The sequence below is a fragment of the Heteronotia binoei genome, chromosome 4, assembly GCF_032191835.1.
Source record: "Heteronotia binoei isolate CCM8104 ecotype False Entrance Well chromosome 4, APGP_CSIRO_Hbin_v1, whole genome shotgun sequence".
Lineage (NCBI taxonomy): Eukaryota > Metazoa > Chordata > Lepidosauria > Squamata > Gekkonidae > Heteronotia > Heteronotia binoei.
In genome coordinates this window covers 47,581,490-47,605,629 of record NC_083226.1, presented here as the reverse complement: position 1 = coordinate 47,605,629, position 24,140 = coordinate 47,581,490, and positions in this window count along the sequence as shown.

Genomic DNA, 24,140 nt, shown 5'->3' with positions numbered 1-24,140 from the left:
AATATGCAACCTCGGAGAAAGATTAAAGTGCCTATTTGCCCAGAGACAAAGATATTCAACTGTCACTTCCAGCACGGATGTCAGGAAGCCACCACTGAAGAGGCGGAGGGGAGGGACGTGTCGTGCAATATTTTAGACGGGCACTAGCACTTTGTAAACAAGCTATTAAATATATGAATCATGTACCTCATTCATCTCAAAATGTTCAACCTCTGCTGACAGAGTTTTGTAACACTGAATAAATTAGTAGTGCATTTGGCATGTGAAGTCGTTCCCTTCTTCACTTTCTCTCAAAAACAACACCCCTCGTCTGCTTGATTATTCAGTTTATTTCTGGTGGGTATTTTTTTTTGTCTGTCAAGAGCTTTCTTTTTTCATAAATTATAGGTGAAAAGGATATTTAGACAGAATTTAAACTAACTGAATTATTTAGAATACAGATGCCAGGCACCAATGCATAATTTATTCCAAAACTGTATAATTCAGATTTAAGTACCTGGTACTTTGTGATGGTGGTGGGCTGCCTCTGTCTTACTCTTTTCTCCAGATTCTCTTGGGAGGGAGGCCTGCATCAAGACGTTGCACTCCAGCCATCATACACACCTTATGTTATTATGAAAGCGTTTTGAATCCCATCAGTTTTCAGAATGCTGAACATGCTGTACATGGTCTCTTCTAGCCTCACAACCATCTTGCAAGGTAAGTTTGGCTGACTGATAGCAATTGTCCCAGGGTCACCCAGTGAGCTAAAAAAATATATTTAATTTTTTAGGACTCCCTACTAGTCTATGTGAGCTGCAGTCCTGCAATCCAAGCTCTGCATGCAACCTGCATTCAATTCCACTGGAAGCTGGTTTCAGGTAGCCAGCTCAAGGTTGACTCAGCCTTCCATCCTTCCGAGGTAGGTAAAATGAGTACTCAGTTTGCTTGGGATAAAATGTGGATGACTGGGGAAGGCAATGGCAAACTACCCCATAACAAAAAGTCTGCCAAGAAAACATGATGTGACATCATCCCACATAGGTCAGTAATAAGCCGATGCTTGCACAGGGGACTACCTTTAGTTTTTTACTAGTCTAAGCATATCACTATACCCACTAAACCCTGCTGGCTATGTACAAGTCTTTGTCTGTAGGAGCTCCCTGGTGATGCCCAAGGTGAAAACTGGTGTAGGATTTCAAGAACAATCAAAGTGAGTTTGTTACTCAGATAATCAATTAAAATACTTGAGACAATAAAATGTAATTAAGTCTCCACCCCACCCCAATTGGAACAGTCAAAGTCAAGTTGTTGAGAAGTTCATTGTGATTGTGATTACCAAGCAAACTTACCTATCTTGGTTACATGGAAATTCCTGATAGAAATGCTTTGATGTTGATGGGTAATGTTTGGCTCAAATGCCAGGCTGAACAACTTAGCAACTGCACATTTACTCCTTAATATACAATGGAGCCAGGCTCAGTCATTCTTTTTCTACCTTTCCTTTCAGTTGTCAGTGCGGGTACCACATTCTAGGGACACTACTGCAAATACTTAGACTCATCCTTTTTATAGGTTTTTTTTTAACAGATGGTGTTTTTTTAACAGATGGGGCTCCCTTGAGGCCATAAAGAAATGTATATGTGAGAACTTGTCAGGATTGAAACAGCCATTAACATAGAACAAGTTTTGCTGTCTCTGCAAGGCACACAGACATTAAAGTAGTAAGTACAATGAAATTTCTGCCAATGTACTATTTAAGTAGAGAGGGGATGGCATGGCTACCGAGCACAATATTAATAGTAATAGAGCATCCCTAGTTGGAAGCCACTGTAAACAGAAGAGGAACCTTTCTATAAGTGTGGAAATTCCACATGGAATACAAATGTGAGGCAGTAGCAATTGTCTTTAAGGTTTTATTTGATACATTCCACTGGCTGTTCAATAGCTATACTGTTAATAACATTAACCAAATGGAAACAATGAACCTATCTAAACTTCCATCAGATTTATTGTAGTTTAATAGTCACAGACTCTTCTATAGATGCATGGGAAATATAATTTGGTGAAAGTAGCATTCTTTGGAGAAATTCTCTTAACTCCTCTTTACTCAGTTTCTCCCTGAAATCCAGCAATCTGTTTCCTTTCCTTTTTAAAAAGGAACTTTTAAAAGTCTGTTTTGAATCAACTCTATTTTGTTCAAAAGAGAAATTCAAAGCAAGGAGAGAGAGGGAGAGCAGTCCTGCAAAATTTCAGACTTTCATTCTGCAGATGCTCAGAGACAGGCAGCAACTTCTTGAACCTTCCTACCTTCCCACTGCAGCCCCCTGTAGTATGTACCATAAAAAAGGAAGGGCTGAATTTAAAAGGGTGCATAGAGATGTAACAGAAACCCAGGCTTCATTTTGGGCTGGAGCTCACAGAAGTGGCGCTGCAGAACCTCTAAATTTTATTGTGTTTCTTTCTTTCTTTCTTTCTTTCTTTCTTTCTTTCTTTCTTTCTTTCTTTCTTTCTTTCTTTCTTTCTTTCTTTCTTTCTTTCTTTCTTTCTTTCTTTCTCCCCCCCCTAAAAAAATACTTGCTTCTGGGCTCCATTGTTCAAACTCTTTGTGAGAATATTGCTGAACTCTAAGATTTGACAAACTTTCTAATATTTCCCCCCCCCCACAAAAAAATGGGGAAATAACCAAAACATATAAAGCAGACAGATGGAAATCTTCCTCATGTCACTGTTGCCACATAGGAGAAAGTCATTTAAAAAGTATGATGGGAATAAGGTTTTTTAAAATGACAATTATAATTCAAGAAGCATTTTATGGTAGATGCTGAGCTGATATAATTTAGTATACCTTCTGGTGATGTCAGGGGTGTGCGGCATATGCAAACAAGTTATGCAAATCAGTTGTGCTCCAGCACCACTTTTTCTACAAAATGGCCCCTGCAGAGACTTACAAGGAGAAATCAAAAAGATATTCAAGAAAAAATATTTTGAATAAGAAAAAAGAAATCAATGGCTTTATCTTTTAAAAAAGTAAATTTTAGAAAAAAGAAATTCTGCTCATAACAACACTAGGTGAAAGATCTGAATAATCCTTCACAGTTTCCCCAGATACAAAGAGGCAAATAAGCATTGTTATGCCTAATCTTCATGTGCCCTACAAATAGATCCAAGTAGTCAGTCATGTTGGTCTGAAGTAGTAGAACAAAACCGGATTCCTGGTCTGATGAAGTGTGTTTAGAGAGCACACGAAAGCTTACATTCTGAATAAAACCAAGTTGATCTTAAAGGTGCAAGTTGACTCCTATTTCGTTGCCCTACAAATATTATCAGACTTCCCATCCCATCTGCTCCAGGAAAGGTTCTGGCAGCATTTATCATGAGTAAATGCTCTGGTATTTGGCAATCCCGGCCATTCTCCCAGCTGTAAAAACCCAATGAATTAACAGGTCATGAAGTTAACAGTGATGGAAGTGAATCTAATTCTATCACTGCAATATATGTCAAGCAGGAGGTCCAGAAAGCACCCATCACTTCTTGCTGCCAGACCTCTGTAGAACACCTTGCTGAGAAATAAACATGTCTTGAGACAGACAGCAAGGCAAGAGACCCATGTGATTGCCTCTTCTGGGATTTCAAGGACTATATACCATCATTTGGGGTTTTCATTCAGAATAAGATGGGTCTTAACACTGATTAACACATGTAGAGAAAAAGAAGGATATTTTGCCAGAATGTTAATCATCTGACTTGGAGTTGTCATTTCACCAGTCTCCAGCCACTTCCTAATTTCCATTTTCTGTTGTAATTTTTCATTTCATTATCACTCTATGTATTTTCTTTCTCTTCTTTCTCTTCTTCGCTTCATCCCTTCCTTTCATTTGACTTCCTTTGATACCCTAACAGCTGGCTTTAAGAAAGTGTCGCTTTTATTTTTTGTCACTGGAGGGAAGGAAATTAGCACCTTGATAGAAAGCGCACTATGCAGAGCAGAGCAGCATTACAGAATTTAAACACATCTCCCGTCATTGTGATTACAAAGAAACTTAAAGGAGGCATCACAATTTTCAACCATTTTCCTTCCCCCCCATCACTATTACAGCATGACAGCCATAAAAATGCAGGTTATAAAAGGGAACCTAAATACCTCTCTTCTGACATTGTTATCAGACAGTGTCAAAGGCGATGAATGTTTCTCTATGCATCTGCAAAAGGAGAACATGCTGTGTAAGTCTAATATTGATGCTTGTTTATCCTGATCTTGCGCTGCATGTATTTAAGGTGCTTTTCTATCACAAGACCAAGCAGGTTGTAAAGAAGTGGGATACTGACACTGCGTGGCAGCACATAAGAGAGGTTGACTGGGGCTCTAAACTCTCATGAGTTTTGTTAGAGTCACACCTAGAATTCTGTTTGGGCTTTCAAACCGAGCCTTCTGTATTTGTTAATATGGTAGTACACATGAATTTCTGTAACAGAGACTGTTGCTGGTCAGATAAATGGTGTGTGTGTGTGGGGGGGGGGTGTCTGAAGCTCTTGTTCACTCACATGGTGGCCCCAATCTGAATTGGGCACCAGGAAAAGACTTTGAGATTGGGGCCACCTGCAACTCCAACTTGCACATTCCACAATCTGTGAAACAACTGCCAGTGAAGACCAAATGATGCTGAGAGATCCCAGAAACTGGGTCTTCCAAGTCCTATTCTTGGCATGACATGGCAATAGATTTATAGATGCAAGCCCATTGGTACTAACAGGGGTCCAAGTGGAAAGTCTTATAGCTCCAGAGCAACTTGCAGGTCTTGCGTATGCAACTTCATTGCATGTAACATTTGCAAAACACTCTGCTTTGTAAGCAGACGACCCAGCACACTCATTGATCTGTTGCACAGGGACATTCCATTCACCTGGTGATCATTATCCTAGTGTGAAATTCTGATGATTCTATTTCACAGTTTTCAGAGTAGTGGTTGTCCTGCTTGTTAAGTCTAGGAAATCCTTTTTTAGGATTCTTGCGTATCTCCCCTCACACCTCAACCCAAGGTAGGAAAGAAATTGCATCTTCTTTTCAGCAGATTTTCTATGTTTTCACAATATCAGACTGTGCTGCCTGCAATTCGCAATCATTTGGGCTTATTATAAAGGCACATTAGCAGGGCCACTGTGAAATTATGAAGCATTTTGGAGAAAATTGCAGGATCTTTAGCTTCATTTCTTGTTGAAAAATATGCAAAAACCCTTTGGGAAAAAACATAAGCAGATGGTGCTAGAGGCATTCATTGTTTTCCCACAAAGCTGTAAACAAATACTGTAAATTAAAAACCACAACTGACCTTTATAATATCTAGTCTAAAGCTAGGAGTTCACTTGGCAATGGAGGGAAAACATTACACACTGAATATCCTCAGCATTAAACTGGAGCATTAAACTGATGCCTCCTATATAGTGTGGAGGTTGCTCTTGCAACAGAATCCTTTTTTTTAAAAAATCAAGTCACAACCGACTTGTGGTGGGGTTTTTATGGCAAAAGACATTCAAAGGGGGTTTCCCCTTCACCTGCCTCTGCATTGCAACCCTGGTAGACTTTGGGGTATTTTTCCCATCTGAATACTGACAAGGGCTGACCTGGCTTATTGTCTGAGTTCTGAGAGTATCAGTACATTTATGAATGAAACAATCACACCAGCAAGACCCACAGGGTAGTAAACCCATGGGAAATGGACCACAAGGTAATTAAACCTGGAAACTGACCCTCTTTTATCTGTGTATACAGAAGTTTTATTCCAGAGCCATGTTCCAAGATGAAAAGTAATGCAGATTGACTGATTTAAACTTAATCAAGTCTTTGTTCACTACTAATCAATCACCACTGTAAGCAAACCAAAACTACAAGCCTTCAAACCACAAATAAACTGTAAATATGCCACAATAAACCATTCTCTCCCTTCCTCCCAAACACACACATACATACATATCCCTTATTTATTTATGTATTTATGTATTTATTCATTCATTCATTCATTCATTCTATGACTTATATCCCGCCCTTCCCATAAAATGGCTCAGGGCGGCTCACAACAAACGATAAAACAATAAACAGAGTGCAATGGGGCATAGATGAGATCAGGAGAGGGAAGGAAGGATCTTCAGATGAGCAATACTACCTGATCCAAGGTGTGTGGGAATCATGGAGCCTCGGTGCAATCTAAGGTGGCAGAGTATCGAAGCAAGAGAGAGGAACCTGCAAAGCAGTTTTAGGGGTACCCAGTTAGTGAGATAACCTGGCACACATTTCACCAATCTGGGCTCGTCCTTATATGGGGAAATTTTTGAAAATGTAGCACCGAGTACCATCGCATGAAATTGTTGGTTTTAATTAGATGATTTTAAGGGAATTTTAAGGAAATTGTATAATGTTGAAGATTGTTGTTTTATTATGTAATATTTGTATTTTATATTGTGTTGTGAGCTGCCCTGAGCCTGCTTTGGCGGGGAGGGCGGGACATAAATTAAATGTTGTTGTTGTTGTTGTTGTTATTATTATTATTATTATTATTGCTGGACATGAGACCTCACTTTACCAGGACCAGTATTGGTCAAAGGAATGTAGTCTCCACAGCTTGTGCTCAGTGCCAGCAGTCTGCCGACAGTGTAGGTGAGTCACCAGAGTATCTTCACTGAGAAGCTGGCTGCGTGCATGCCATCTTGGCCAGTGGCAATAAAAACTCATGGGTGTGGATGCAATGCATTTGGTAGACACCACCCATGTGGAAAACTGCCTGGACTGATACTTTGACATTTGACTCCTAGCTGAGCTTCTGAAAATGCCCTTGGCCTTCTTTCTACTGATGCTTTGAAACCTGACTCCTTGACTGCCTTAACACTGAGCTTCTGAAAATCCCTCTAGCCCTTGTTTCTATGGTCACTTAGACAGATGCTGTAACCTGACACCTGTTCTAGCAGCAGCCCGACTCAGAACACAATAGTGCTTTCACTATTTCATGTGTATTGGACACAAGGCTCTTTTTCTAGCAGGAGCTCCTCTGCATATTAGACCACACCCCCTGATGTAGCCAATCCTCCAAGAGCTTAGAGGGCTCTTAGTACAGGACCTACTGTAAGCTCCAGGAGGATTGGCTACATCGGGGGGGGGGGGGCATGGTCTAATATGCAGAGGAGTTCCTGCTAGAAAAAGAGCCCTGAAATTTGGACAACATTTTTCATGCAGGTATTTATTTATTTATTTATTTATTTATTTATTTATTTATTTATTTATTTATTTCCATAGATTTATAGGCTGCTCTCTTCCATAATGGGTTCAGGGCAGCTTCCAACATAATAAAGCAATCAAAACAGTTTAAGAACAATTAAAACTGTTAAAACAATTCACATTAGTTAAGGCAGCATAGATGGTATGGACAGATCGATTAGGCATACTTGTCCCAACCTAGATGTTCAAATCTTGGCTATATCGATTTTAAGGAATCAGTGCAGGGGGGCCCATTTAAATGATAGGACATCCGTCTGCCTCAGCCATAGGCCACAGAGCTGTACATTGAAGACATCTTCAGAGCAGAATGATAGAGGTAGATATTTACTTGAGTATACACTTACCAGATTGCTTTCCTTCTCTTTCCTTCTGAAGGCCACAGTTTGAACAGACCATGAAAGGTCCTTCTCCTCTGGGGAAAGGAGGACATCTTGATAGGGTGATTTCCATCAGCCAATCAAGGGAGGTATGGATAATTTCTTTGACTTCCTGTCTCCAGACTGTGGGAGACACCGTCTCCAGTTTGTCAACTCCAAAAGCAGTTAAGACTAGACTAGCAACTCTATAGGGAAAGTAAGATGACAAATACAGCAAAGGACAAAAATACAAGGCAAGTAAGCGAGGATGAGACAAGAAGGGAACCTGTTTACTGACTTCTTGATGATGACTACAGGAGGGACGAGATGTCCCTTGCTATCTCATGAATGTCAGGTTTGCAACTAGAACTGTAAAAACCAGAATTTGTGAACACAGAAGCTGCATCAGACTATAGAGATGTTCTCTGCAGCTGAGAATGAAACGTCTGGAAGAAAAACTTTCTTCAGTAGAACACGGCACTTGATCCCGAAAGATTCTACAAACCCTAATGATGTTACCAGCCGTGAAAACCTGAATTCTTTGATAGTAAGAGAGATGTTTTGGATTCATGCTCTTGGGATTTTAACCCCACATGGTCTAAGTGAAGAAGTTGATTGGTCATTTATTCATTCATTTAGGTGTATATTCCACCCTATCCCCAAAATGGGCTCATGCCAGCTCACAAAAATTGGGATATAAATAAATAACAGTAACATATAATAAAAACCAAGTTAAAAAATCAATCAATGTGTATAATGTCATGCTGTATAATGTAATGTGTCTAATGTCAGGCTCTATAATATTGTCACTTCCCCATAATTCTCCAGTAACTCTTTATTGACATACTGGTACATGGAAATACAATTTTTTTTACCTCTTTACCCTTGCCCTGATTACATCATTTAATCTTGATTGCATCAGGACTGCATCATCTGCAGTTTGTCATACAGTTGTTTATGCACCTGCCACTTTGCACTACATGCTATTATGGTACATTGGCTCTGAATTGCTCTTGAGACTCTATCTTCTGAACCAAAATAGGAAAGTAATGAATGTTTTTATTAATTAGATTATTTTATGCTATTTCTAATTTTTAATTAGAATGTTATTATACTTTTAGGCATTTAATTGAATATAAGGTTATACACACTTGATAATGACACAAAACGATATCATATGAGGCTTCCATAATACGCCTATGCCATATATCATTGATTATAACCTTAAGTAATTTTAATTGGTCAATTTTTCATAGTATTTTACATTTAAAGCTAGATAGTGGGTGCAAATTGTTATTTTTTTTTCTTTTCAACAGAACCCCTTTTTGGTCCTCCATTGATTAACTATTTGTATTATTGTGTAATACTGTGCCTAAGTGATTATGCATGACCACTGAAGAAGGCCAGTTAGGCCAGAATGCATTGGGTCTTATTAGTTTTCAGTTGTGTACATTGTATGATTTTATCCTATTATGAGGCTATAGTTAGTCCCATAACTGTTTTTCAATTGTCCTGTAGTAAACACACACAATTTTTTTTATATAATTTTGCATTTTCTTGTTTATGTTTTACATTTATTGACATTCCATGGACCAAAGTTCTGCTTCGGATTGAATCCAGAATTTCTTGAAATGAAGTAGCTACCAATCCCACCCCACCCCCAAAGTGATGCAGACATAATGCTTTGGGGTGCTTTCCATCCCAATCAGGCTTTTCTGATCTAGGACCAGGTTGTCTAGAGAATCTGGGAAGCAAACCGCTTCATCTGCAAAAGGATCTTGACTGGTTCCAGGTTGATCTTCTTGTCTGAACCTTGGCAAAGCATGTTAGGTGTGAAAGGAAGGGCCACTGTACAGTCACCTTTCCATACACTTCAAGGTCTTAGGCAATGCCTTCTTTTTGTCCTTTGTTTCAATGAGGATTTTGTCCAGGCAATCTCCAAATAGCCTATTTACCTGGAAAGGGTATGCTGTGATGATTGCATTTGAGTGGAAATCCATTTGCCATGTTCTGAGCCAGAGGGTTCTTCTAGCAGCTGCAGCTGAAGACATAGCCCCGGATGTGAAGATGAGGGAGTCTAACATTGTGTCTGCAGTAAATGAGGCTGCTTTGAGGATTCTGATTAATCCTTCTTTAAGGCATTTATTAGACTCTGGTAATACTTGTAGTATTTTCCTGTATCAAACAATAGCAGCTCTAGATATGATGGAAGCTGCTGTAGAAGCTTTGATTGTCATTGCCATGGCTTCTTAGGCCTTCCATAGTGCAAAATCTGCCTTCTTATCTTGGCTGTGAATGGAGCCTTGTAGACCAGAGGATTAGAGCCGTGATAGCGACATCCTCAAGTAGCACTTGTAATTACTCAGTAGAAAATTGAGGGAGGGCATACAATTTCTTAAGACAGCGTGGACATTGTCTTCTTGCCAAAGGTTTGGCTCACTCAGATTTTATGTTTTTATGTTTTTTAACTTATTCTGGGAAAGGAACTACTCTCTAAGTGGGATTTGACCTGGGGGAAGAAAACCTCCTTATTTCCTTTGGGTCTGAGTTTCAGACTAGAATCAGAAGATTCTTTATCCTCCCCTTCCAGAGGTTCCTGAAGCTCGACAACAATGAGGGCTTTGGACAGTATGTATTGATAGTCCTTGAAAAACCTATTTAGTTGTTCAGGTATCTCTACATCCTCCTCGTTTGCTCATCAGATAAAAACTCTCCCTCTTCCCTTTGTTCTGCATCAGAGGCGGTATCTGAGTCCCAGCCTAGTGCTGATTGCTCCCTTTTTCTGTTGGTGGCAGATTTCCCTGTTTGGGCTGCCTTAGTTGTCCAGATATGCTGAATTGACCTCTGGTCTCTAGACCTGTGTCTACCTGACCCTTTTCTATCTTTTGGAGATGGGGAGAAGGAAGAAGAAGACAGAAGCCTTGTGGGTTTCCTGAATTTTTTGCCACCCCCCTCCCCTGAGAAGCTGGTGCTATCACAAAGTTTCTCAGTCTCCTCCCACAAAGTTTGCTTAATAAAATACAAACTCTGAGGAAACTTGAAATGACCTTCAGGACCTTACATTACCAATGCTGGGCTCATTACAGTTGCTGGATTCCAATTGGGGGCCATAGGAGCCTTCAGGCTGTCAACTCCTGCAAGTTCTTCTCCACTAAATGACTCAAGTGTGTTCAAGAATCAGTTTATTAGGATACCAACATGACAGGTTAGATGGGCATTGCTAAAACTGACTTTGGTGGGCAAAGCCCTCCTACATATACCTGAAGGGTGACCATTATACCATTCAAACATTAGATGCCAAAAAGCATTCCCTCCCCCCAGTGTCCAATACCAGAAGTCTCTTCAAAGGCAGATGAAAGCAGTTCTCTGTGAACCAGACTCCCCGACCTTGAAGCGTATGGTACAGGGCGATAGTGGATACATGATGTTACAATACAGAATGCAAAAGACTGTGTGCATATCAGAAGCTTGGCGGTTACTATAGGCAAGATAGAGGTTCAAAGTGAAAAGGTTACAAAATACATCATGGAAAGAATCAGCCTTGACAGGTTTGTTGTGAGGCTGAGACACATTCCAGCTCCTGAGTTTGTGACTGGAGAACTGTGGGATGGGAGAGCTGAAAGCCATTAATGTGTTTCACAGCCTCTGTCATCATCCTCTCCAAGGAGTAGCTCACCTGCGAGGAGGAACCCACTGTATGGGGTTGTTCAAAATGGCCGCTATCATAAATAGGGTTGCCAAGTCCTCTTCATTCCCCAGCGGGGGAAAATCATGCATGCACAGCACGAAGAAATGACATCACCCGGAAGTAACATCATCAAAATGGCGGTGCTTGTGCGGGGCTGCTCTAGTCTTCCAGGAAAACTCTATGGTTTTCCCAGATGCTCGAGCCATTTGGGAGGTTAAAACTCTATGGCACCTATTGCACCATAGAGTTTTACCTCCCAAATGGCTAGAGCATCCGGGAAAACCTTAGAATTTTCCTGGAAATGCTTAGAGTAGCCCTGCATGGGCACCACCATTTTGATTACTTCCAGGTGACATCATCACACCAGTGATGAGAGGTTCCCCCCACCAGCCCAATGTGGGCCAGCAGGTTGAGAACCTCCCGGGCGGGAAATTCCCTGCCCGGATTGGGGGGTTGGCAGCCCTAATCATAAACTGTCTGGTCTGACCAAGGTATCAGCTTTGGAGTGCTTGAAATGGGGTGTCTCTTTTTGGAGTGTTTTTTTCCCCTCCTAGTGACAAGGGGTTGCCACTTGTGCACACCACCTGTGGACACCACTTGTGACCCATGCCAGTCTCATCAGTATTCTCCCTTGTGACTTCTGCTGTAGTTAGAGAGGAATCAGCTTCTCCCACCAAAAGAAAACTATCCTCTTTATGTGAGTACACCATTTCTAAGGAAACTGCAGTAAATGTCCCACTCTTATTCCTAACTGTCAGTGATTGGAGAGTGAAAGGGGTGGGAGGTAGTAGGATCAAGGAGGAGAAGGAGAATTAATTGGAAAAGACAGAGAATTTTTTTAGTTTGGTAAGGCCAAAGCCCGTTTCCTGACACCCTTCTCACCCTTCTGAGGCAGAAAATAAACTGGAGAGGGCGACTCCCACAGGCTGCAGATGGGAAGTCAAAGAAACTGTTCCTGCCTCCCTTGATTGGGTGGTGGAAATCATCCTATCAAGATGTCTTCTGCCTCAGAGGGAGAAAGGTTTATTTATTCAGCTAAGAATGCTGGTTATGGAGGATACTTCTCAGCTTATCTTTCTCCCTTTCCTCAAATCTTTTCATGTACCATCCTTCTGAAGGTGCCAGTGCACAGGGGTCAGCTGTTCAATAAATCCACAGTCACCCAAATGCCTCAGAGACTCTAAAAGAAATCTTCCTTCCTCTTCCAGTCCTCCTCCACCTTTGCCCCCCTTCCTTTGCAGTTTGTACTACTGCCCAATAAAGCTTTTTCATCACCCCACCAGCAGGTAGAGTAGAAGCAGCAATTTTGCAAGGATGTCAGCTTCACATCCCTGTAGTCTTACCCAAAAGTGCACTAATATTAACCTCCTCCCATTCTTTCTGATTGCACATTTCAGAGTCTGCCGCTCCCGCATCAACACTAGCGCTATTGCTGCCAAGATGTACAAGATCTACAAGCTCATTGTTGATAATGTCAGTGCCACGAAGGAAATTCAGGCCAGTTACAATACGTGGTACCAACCTGTCTGCAATTGTAAGTGTGGGCGTTTCAAACTCATTTCTTATCTCATTTGAAATTGAAATATGTTTGCAGTGCTTGAATGTGGGAAGATTAATTATCACCTCTGTTTCCAAATAAAAAGCAGTAGAAACCCATCACAGTAAAAAAAAAAGAGTCACATTGTCAACAGCTAACCCTGGAGGCTTTTCAACTGGAAAATAATAGGAAATAGAAGTTGTGTGTTTTGTTTTTTCTAAAAAAAATGAAACAAAAATTATTCTAAATAGAAGTGAAGGGAAACTGGTCTTGAAGTGGACAGCATTTCCCAGCAGCACCATGGCTCTAGATAGGGTCTGTCAGGCCAGTTTGTAGGCGGGAAAGCTCCCTGACACTTTTGGCTGAGAAAATTCATTACTCAAAATTAGATATGCATGGATTTCCCTGGTTCCCTGGTGTGGTATAGTCAGTTCTGGCATTTTTCTCTGTACTGAGGCACCCCAATGTTTCTGGATTCCAGTTTAATGAAGAGAATTTCTGAAATTAATTCCAGAATTGGAGCCTGCATAACTGCATGTTCATCACCTCTGCAACTAAGCACCTCTGCAACCAAGCAACTAAGTACATACCATTGCATTGCAGTTCTTTTTCTGCTGTGTTTTACTGATGAGCACACATGCCCTCCCCATTTTTTACACAAAAATATTAATACAGCATTATGTACAATCAATAGTAAGATACTTTTTTGCACTTTTTAATTAATGCACATGTTCCATGCAGAAAGGGTGAAAGTGCAAATGAACTGCAGTAATGGAAAATTGTGGCAGATTGTGCATGCACAACAGTGCAAAGTTCAGAAACTGGAATACTAGAGCAGGGGTGGGGAACCTTTTTTCTGCCAAGGGCCATATGAATATTTATAACATCATTCGCAGGCCATAAAAAATTGTCAACTTAAAAAACTGCTCCACCAAGGGAGAATGATTCAGGCCAGCAAAATTAATGCAAATAATTATTTTTCTATTTGAAGTCATGTGGGGAGATCCTGACCTGGCACACACACACACACACACACGGCCTAGGTCCAGGGTTTTTTTGCATAGGTCCTTTTTTCTACAAAAAAGCCCAGCAGGAACTCAGTAGCATATTAGACCACATTCCCTAATATTAGCATATTAGGCCCCACCATCTGGGATAATCAAGTGCAAACTGAACTGTGACAATAACAATTCTGGCCAGCCAGCCAGGCTCCAGGGAGGCTGCTGCACAGAGAAGCCATGTTGGGTCAGGCCAATGGTCCATCCAGTCTAACACTCTGTCACACAGTGGCCAATATATGTGTATGTGTATACACACACACACACATATACATATATATACACACGTAAACACACACACACACAAACATAAATATGTGTATATATACACATACTGTGGCTAATAGCCACTGATGGACCTCTGCTCCATATTTTTATCCAAAACCCTCTTAAAACTAGCAAGTATGCAGTTGTCCATTAATCTCGTATGGGGGAGGCCAGGGTGGGAAGTTGTTATAGTTTTATCTCTGTTCATAGATTCCCAGTTCAAACCTTTACCAATGTTGATTGCATGTACCTAGAGGTCAGTACTGAGGACAGATTTGAAATCCTGCTGGTTTACCATACATCCAGTTCACTAGTTAGCATCATATCTGAGTTTGCAGAGATTCTTTGGCAAGCTGTTGGATAGCAGTTCCAAGGGACTTCAGTATCCACAAAGATATCCACCCATAAAATACACTGCTTTAACGGGGGATGCTCGGAATGTTTCAGATACCATGGGTCTGTTCCAGGCTGTCTGGGAACTTTCATTCAAGAAGGATATGTACTAGATTTAGGGATTTTTTTTTGTACCAAGCAGGTATCTCAGTGGGTACACAGCTGATGCTGCTGTTGGACCACTTTCAGATAAAGTTGACTCTGAGTTCAAATCATTTTGCCACCTTGTGAAGGCATAGGAGCCCTGCTTGAGAAAACAGACAATTTCCCCAGGTATCCTGTCTCTCTGTCAAACAAGAACCCATCTCTTAAAGAACATAAGAGAAGGCATGTTGGATCAGGCCAAAGGCCCATCCAGTCCAACACTCTGTATCACACAGTGGCCAATATATATACACACACACATATACATACATACATACACACACACACACACATATATATACACTGTGGCCAATAGCCACTGATGGACCTCTGCTTCATATTTTTATTCAATCCCCTCTTAAAGCTGGCTATACTTGTATCCGCCACCACCTCCTGTGGCAGTGAATTCCACAAGTTAATCACCCTTTGGGTGAAGAAGTACTTCCTTTTATCTGTTTTAACCTGACTGCTCAGCAATTTCATGGAATGCCAATGAGTACTTGTATTGTGAGAAAGGGAGAAAAGTACTTCTTTCTCTACTTTCTCCATTCCATGCATAATCTTGTAAACCTATATCATGTCACCCTTCAGTCGTCGTTTCTCCAAGCTAAAGAGTCCCAAGCGTTTTAACCTTTCTTCATAGGGAAAGTGTTCCAAACCTTTAATCATCCTAGTTGCCTTTTTCTGCACTTTTTCCAATGCTATAATATCCTTTTTGAGGTGCAGTGACCAGAATTGTACACAGTATTTCAAATGAAACCGTACCATTGATTTATACAGGGGCATTATGATACTGGCTGATTTGTTTTCAGTTCCCTTACTAATAATTCCCAGCATGGCATTGACCTTTTTTATTGCAATTGCACACCGTCTCAACATTTTCAGTGAGTTATCTACCATGACCCCAAGATCTCTCTCTTGGTCAGTCTCTGCCAGTTCACAATCCATCAACTTGTATTTGTAGATGGGATTCTTGGCCCTAATGTGCATTACTTTGCACTTGACCACACTGAACCTCATCTGCCATGTTGACGCCTACTCACCCAGGCTTGACAGTTCCCTTTGGAGCGCCTCACAATCCTCTCTGGTTCTCACCACCCTGAACAATTTAGTGTCATCTGCAAACTTGGCCACTTCACTGCTTATTCCCAACTCCAAATCATTTATGAACAAGTTAAAGAGCATGGGACCCAGTACTGAGCCCTGCGGCACCCCACTGCTTACCGTCCTCCACTGTGAAGACTGCCCATTTATATTCACTCTCTGCTTCCTATTAATCAGCCAGTTTTTGATCCACAAGAGGACCTGTCCTTTTACTCCAAGACTCTCGAGCTTACTGAGTCTTTGATGAGTAACTTTATCTAAAGCTTTCTGGAAGTCAAGGTAAACAACATCTATTGGGTCTCCTTTGTCCACATGTTTGTTTACCCTCTCAAAGAACTGTAACAGGTTAATGGGGCAAGATCTTCCCTTACAGAACCCATGCTGAGTCTTCCTCAATAACTTGTGTTCATCAATGTGCCTATTCATTCTGTCCTTGATAATGGTTTCTACCAACTTTCCCAGTATTGAAGTCAGACTGACTAGCCTGTAATTTCCCAGATCTCCTCTGGAACCGTTTTTAAAGATGGGGGTTACATTTGCTACCTTCCAGGCACCAGATTTCAGTGAAAGATTACATATTTTTGTCAGGAGATCCACAAGTTCAACTTTGAGTTCTTTCAGAACTCGTGGATGTAGGCCATCCAGACCTGGTGACTTATTAGTTTTTATTTCATCAATCAGTTGTAGGACATCCTCTCTTGTCACCTCAATTTGACTCAGGTCTTTCAACACCCCTTCCAAAAGTAGTGGTTCTGGAGCTGGCAAACACTTCTCATCTTCCACAGTGAAAACTGAGGCAAAAAATGCATTCAAATTCTCAGCCATTTCCCTATCCTTCTTCAGTAATCCTTTTACCCCTTGGTCATCCAGGGGCCCCACTGCCTCACTGGCTGGTTTCCTGCTTCTAATATATTTGAAGAAATTTTTATTGTTGGTCTTTATGTTTTTTGCAATATGCTCCTCATAGTCCCTTTTTGCCTACCTGATCACAGTCTTGCATTTGATTTGCCACAGCCTGTTTTCCCTTTTATTAATCTCACTGGGACAAGTTTTCCACCGCTTAAAGGAGTCCTTCTTACCTTTTACAGCTTCCATTACTTTGTTTTTTAACCATGAAGGCCTTCTCTTTTGTAACCTTTTGTAACTTGTGGTATATATTTTATCTGAGATTCTAGAATTGTAGTTTTAAATAGCCTCCAAGCTTCCCCAAGGGTTTTGACTGTATTTACCTTTCCTTTCAGTTTCCTCTTCACATGCCTCCTCATCTCAGAGAATTGACCCCTTTTAAAGTTAAACATGGTTGTGCTGGTCTTTTGGGGCAACTCCCTATTTATGGTGAAATCAATAACATTATGGTCACTGCTCCCAAGCGGTGCGATCACATTTACATCTCTCACCAAGTCTTGGGCATTACTTAGGACCAAATCCAGGATCACCCCACCCCTGGTAGGTTCTGTGGCCATCTGCTCCATAGCACAGTCATTGAGAGCATCTAGAAACTAATTCTCTTTCTCTCAACCTGAACACATATTGACCCAATCAATCTACGGGTAGTTAAAATCACCTATTACAACACAGTTTTTACACTTAGCCGCTATCTTTAATTCTTCCATCTTATTGCAATCATCTCTTTTGATTTGGTGGGCAATAAGCTCCCATAGTTAAATTTCCTTTTGGGCCCTCTATTTTGACCCAAAGCATTTCTAGAAGGGAATCGAATTATCTGACCTTAGTCTTACTGGACTGTATACCCTCTCTGACATACAGAGCCACCCCACCTCCACCCCTTCCCTCCCTATCCTTCCGATATAATTTATATCCAGGAATCACCATGTCCCACTGATTGTCCTCATTCCACCAAGTTTCTGAAATTCCCAAAATGTCTTATGTTTTTCCCCAACGCTAAACAATCCAACTCACCAATTTTACTTTGAACACTTCTAGCATTTGTATACAAACATCTAGAATTTCCCAGGCAAGCTAGGCCCGCAACCTTCCTCCTGCTGCCTCAAGACTTTGGCAGACACTCCATACTGTTTGTCACCATCTCAGTGGACAAGTCTGATCCATTACCCGGTAGAAAAGTAATAGCTAACCCTTCATCTCTTTGAGATGAGTCCTCCCAAACCAGAGACATTTCATCTCCTGTTGGCTTTCCCCCAAGATTTAGTTTAAAAACTGCTCTGCTACCTTTTTGATTTTACGCATCAGCAGCTTGGTTCCATCTCTTTTATACAGCTCCCGCTTGTTCCAGAAAGCATCCCAGTGCCTAAAAAATTTAAACCCTTCCTCCCTATACCTTCGTCTCATCCACACATTAAGACTTCTAATTTGTGCCTGTCTCTCCAGCCCGGCACATGGAACAGGTAGCACTTCTGAGAAGGCTACCTTGGAGGTCCTGGCCTTAAGTCTCCTGCCTAGCAGCCTACATTTTTCTTCCAGGACCTCACAACTGCATTTCCCCACATCATTGGTGCCAACTTGCACCACAACCACTGGCTCCTCCCCAGCACTATCAGCCTATCTACAACAGCCTATCTGCGCAATGTCTGCTACCTTCACACTAGGCAGGCAAGTCACTATACCGTCAGTATGCGGTTTTGCCACCCAGTTGTCTACTTGCCTAAGGATCGAATCACCAACTACCAAGACCCCCTGTCTCTCCCTGCCCAGGGATGGCTCCTTAATGCAAAAGGATACCCACTCACCAACTGAAGAAGAGGTCCCTTCTGAGGGCGCATTCCCCTTATCCTCAGCAAGGTGCCTTGCTCCCTCTCGACCCTCATGCTCCCTGGCAGCAATGGGGCTGCCACGATCAGAGTGGGGCTCATCTAGTACATCCCCAAGAGTCTTCTCCGAGTGCCTAACTGACTGTCTCTGCTTCTCCAGGTCAGTCACCTCGGCCTCAAGGGTACAAACTCATTCCCTGAGTACCAGGAGCTCCTTGCATCGAGCACACACCCAAGACTTCTGTCCTGTGGGCAGATAGTCATACATGTGACACTCAGTGCAAAACACTAGAAAGCCCCACCCCCCTGCTGGCATACCTTCATGATAGCTTTTAAAAAATATACAGTCCCCTTTTGAATCCTGTTTGTTTATGTGGCTCTCCTTCTGGAGGATCTACTTATCTTATTGGCAACACAAGGAAAATAGGGATCTGGGTTCCTGGTCCTTACACAGCCCCCAGGCTAAGAGCTACAGGCCAAGAGCCCTTTAGCTCATGCCCTTTGGCTCTTGCCAAAAGCTCGTGCCTCTGGAAAGGCGCAGCTTAATAATGCAGAGGGTGGGGCCTCAGTTGCCCCAGGAACACAGCCACTCCTAATCAATCAGCAACAATCACCTTCAGCCCAATCAAACCAAACAAACAGCAGTTCCCCAGCAACCACAAACTCAGAATTTTCAGCAATCACACAGTCACACAAACTCAGAAATTCTCAGCAACTCCCCAGCTGTTTAGAAAGCCAAACTTCACCCTTATAGCACTTCTTATCTGCTCTTTCTCAGAGCTCTCTGAAATGATCCCTGCCTGGCCCTGAGAAGGCTGCTGCACAGCGCAGCTAGGCCCCATTATCCTCACTGGCCAGCCAGGCTCCAGGGAGGCTGCCACATGGCTTGGTTTGGCCCAGCAATCCCTGAGGCACACATCAAGTGACCTCAAGGGCCACATACGGCCCTTGGGACAGAGGTTCCATACTCCTGTGCTAGAGGGTTATTAATACATCTCTGGGAACAAGACCAGTGGCTGCAACTAAATGACATTTTGTGCTAGTGGGGGCAAGTTTTATGAACTCTCCTTTTTCTTGTGTTTACCCGTCATGTGGTTCCTTGTGGTCCCCTGTCCATCCAGGAGCAGCATTTTGGGAACTCAGCAAAGGGCAACAGTAGAGGAGAGGCAGGAGCTTTCCTTTCTGTAGGTCAGGCCTGCCAAGCTGCTAGTTGAGAGCCAGTTTGGTATAGTGGTTAAGTGTGCGGACTCTTATCTGGAAGAACTGGGTTTGATTCCCGACTCCTCCACTTGCACCTGCTAGCATGGCCTTGGGTCAGCCATGGCTCTGGCAGAGGTTGTCCTTGAAAGGGCAGCTGCTGTGAGAGCCCTCTCCAGCCCCACCCACCTCACAGGGTGTCTGTTGTGGGGGAGGAAGGTAAAGGAGATTGTGAGCCGCTCTGAGACTCTGTGAGAAAATGACCCCTCTGTCACAAACATGGTTGCCAGGGCGCCTGGAGAAGTAAGCTTGCATCCGCCTGGCCAGTGAATGCGAGTGACGCTACCCAGGAACTACATAAGACTCCCGTGTACCTATTAACAAGTATATAAGCGCTTGAGTCAGGCACAGAGTGTCTGCAGCCGCGCTCTAATGTTTCCCCGCCATCGCGTGAAACCCGCCATGGTAAGGAGGAGGCTACGCCGCCACGGAGCTGTCCAGGCGAACGGTGTGAAGCGCTAAGCATGGAAACCACTGTGTTTTGCTAACACCACATGTAGCCATCTTCCTGCCTGGATGGGATTCATTCCTTCGATGTGGAAACCTCACGTACACACCTTGAGTCATTCCTAGCCCACAAGCAACCCACCTAGTCTATGAATGGATTAATGGCTCCACTATTAATCCTGATTGCCCAGTGATTTCCTAAACAACTGTCTTCACCCCGGAGAGTTGAGAAAGAGGAAGGATCTCTCCTGATACCACCAAGCCCTTTTGTCTACACCGGAATACCTAGGTGCATATCTGATTCTCTATTGTCCCTTTCCCAGTTAATCCCATCTCCTCCCAATCACCCAGCCATTCCCACATTGATACCAACGGAGCCGCCCCAGGCCCTGTCGCAACCTGGAAGTTTCCAGGATGCCCAGGATGAAGGTGATGTTCATTGGTCGAAGCACACACCCAATCAGGTGTCGCCATTGACCCACCATTGGTCCAGCCGATGTCCAGCCTTCCTGGTCATCAGCAGAACCTCCCATTACCACTCCCAGTCACCTCCCATCCCCTCAGGACTAAGGTGACTCTATATAACCTGTGGACTAGCTACCCACAGGTGTGCCTTCTACTCAGTAAACCCCCATTCCCACTGGGTAGTAACACCCCCGATTCCTGATCAGTTTCGGGACCTTTCCCCCATTTCCTCATTCGTCGCCATCGGAGCCTTCCATTGGAGTCTGCGAGAGGTAGTATTGCCCTGTATGTCAATTCCTTTTATGTTCCCCTATCGATCTCTCTATTTTTCCTAGACCTGTATGAATGTGTGATTGATTTTGTACCTTGTGTGAACAAACTATTGTTTCAAAATAAACCACAATTGATTTTATTAAATTAGAGTCCTTTATTGAGCATTGACTCTCTGATCGGTTGAGCCTCGTATACACAGATAACAAAGATTCCGTTTAGGGGCTAGCTGTCTCTCAGTCTAATTCCCCAACTTTATTTTGAGAGCAGTTTCCCTAACAGAAATTGGTGGAGAAAGCTTGGGCATTATCCTGTTTGTGTGAACGCACGCGAGTCGACACGCGTGTCTTCATACAGACAGACGTAAGGTTGCACCGTTCAGAAAGTCTTGCTAGCGAGGCTATTGCGTGAGTGATTGAGTGAATGAGTTCTGTGTGAACGGCTCTAGCGAGCATTTCTATAATTTGTGGGTCGGGCTGCTCCCCTTTCTATCATTCAGCGTTGGACTTCTCAGCCGCCCCGAGGAGGCCAGACACCTCGCAAGAGGACTGAGCCCGATCGAACGCAAGGGGGAAGTCCCGTGAAGTCCGGCCGCCGTCCCGAGGCCTTCTAAACGCGTCTATCGTGGGAGGGAATGTCAGGACAGGCTAGGATTGTTTAAGATCTGGATAGAGCACCCTTCCCTTCTCCTTTTCTTTAGAGCTTAGTGCACACACGCACACACACTACATAAACACTCAGACACCTACACACACACACCCAAGTCCTTACACGAGTCTAGGCCAAGGCTAGTCTAAGGCACCCGACAGTCAAGAAGGCAAGCGGGTCACAGGACCGTTGCAATCTGACTGCTGGGCAACTTTTATTTTGTTTTTGTTTGCCCGGAGACGCGATCGTTGGGTCGGCCCGTGGCTCCCCTTTTTCACCCGAGACGCGATCGTTGGGTCGGCTCGTGGACTTCCCTTCTGGCCGAGACGCAATCATAGGATTGGCTCGCTGCCCAAAACTCTGCCCGGAGACGCGATCGTTGGGTCGGCCCGTGGCTCCCTTTTTCACCCGAGACGCGATCGTTGGGTCGGCTCGTGGATTCCCTTTTCTGGCCGAGACGCAATCATAGGATTGGCTCGCTGCCCAAACTCTCCCCGGAGACGCGATCGTTGGGTCGGCCCGTGGCTCCCTTTTTCACCCGAGACGCGATCGTTGGGTCGGCTCGTGGATCCCCTTTTGGCTGAGACGCGATCGTTGGGTCGGCTCATTGCCTAAAACTCTGCCCGGAGACGCGATCGTTGGGTCGGCCCGTGGCTTCCCCTTTTGGCCGAGACGCGACCGTCGGGTCGGCTCGCTGCCTAAAACCTTGCCCGAGACGCGATCGTTGGGTCGGCTCGTGGCTCCCTTTTCTGCCCGAGACGCGATCGTCGGGTCGGCTCGTGGCCCCCTAACCCCTAGCTAAAATATCACCAGAGATTGGCAGTAGGCGAAAGACAAAGAAAAACCTACACCCGCGCTAAAATGGAGGTTTTCGCCAAAAAGGAGGAACTCCCCAAGTTGGAGAAATGGTTAATAAAGAAAGGGGACAACCCCTGGAACAGGGGAGTCTTTAACCAAGGCTCTGATCCCCTTCAGTCCTTTAGGGATATATTTGAAGAGAATTGCAACAATAAGACAATTAGCACTGGCAAAAGAGATCTTTTTGCCGCGTGGGGCTTGTTTGAAGCCCTACGAGATAGCACTACCCTGAATAAGCAGCTCAGGGAACAGCTTGCCCAGAGGGAAGGGCAAATAGAACAGCAAGAGGTGCAGATGGAAAGAAAGGAAAAAGAATTAGAGGCAAGCCTCAAGAAACATGCAGAGGTACTGGAGGACGAGTTCCGGAAGCATACCGTAGAAAAGGAACTCTTGCTCCAGACCCATGCAGCAGAGATGGATGAAGTTCAGCAAAACCATGAGGCAGAAAAAGCAGAAGTTTGGCAAAACAATGAGGCAGAAAAGGCGGAATTGCATAGGAAATACGCCGCAGAAATAAATAGATTGGCGGAGGAAAATAATAGACTTGATCTCGACTGGCAGCAGGCAAGTCGAACCATAGAAGAGGTTAAGATAGAGAAAAATACCCTGGCCTTAATACACCAAGATACCATAACAGCTCTAAAGAAAGCTCAATCGCAAATAAAAGCATTGAGCAAAGAGCTGGAGCAGACCAAAGACCGAAATGACAAATTGCAATATGCGCTAGAATACACCTCCGAGAAAAATAAGAAGGCAAGGGAGGCAGTTAATCACGAAGCGTGTAAAAAGGAAATAGAGGCCTTACAGAAGAAATTAGAACTAAAGAAAACCTTCATAGCGGCCATCTCGGCACCTGGCCTCTATGAGTTTTCATCCGATGAGGAAAGTGAGGATGAGGAGGAAATACAACCCTGTGAGATTGCCCCCGCCCCAGTATGCCCGGTGGTCACCCGGCAAACTACCACTAGACAGGGGAACGGTAAAGAGACGGTGCAGATAACTAAGGAGGTTAAGGATTGGAAAATTGAAAATATTAAAATGGCACACCAAATTCTTGGCCCATATAATAGAGAAACCTCCATCCGGTGGATGATGCAAATGTACCGTGAATACCCAAACATAACCATCAGGGAGCTAAATCAGGTCCTGAGGTTGGCTTTAAACGGCCCTCATGTAGAAAAGGTGAGAGAAAAATTGATAGTCGCTCACACAGGCGCCATAACCATCTTGGAGTGGATAGCTGAACTATTGAGAATTACTTGGAACGAAGAGAATGTTAAATATGTGTATACCCAGACTGTGCAAGGTCCAGATGAAGACCCTATGGTCTATCTAACAAAGAAACAATTCTTAGCCTTAGTTGCCGAAGTAGTATTCCCGGAGGAAGAGGGTCAGGAGCCCGACTACGATGACGCTGATTTTATAACAGATGTCATTAAAGGCCTCAACCCAGAAACGCGGCAGGCACTAGGACCCACACATGCACCTAACCCCAAATGGAGCGCACTTTATGCCAATTTGGAAAATATTAGCAGATATATGGACACAGTTGCGCAAGGGAAAAAGAGTAGTAAGAAAGACCGGGCTAAGGAAGCTGTTAATACAGTTACTTATGCTAACAACGGGCCTCACTCTCAGTATCAGAAGAGGGAAGTTAATCCGGACCCCTATAA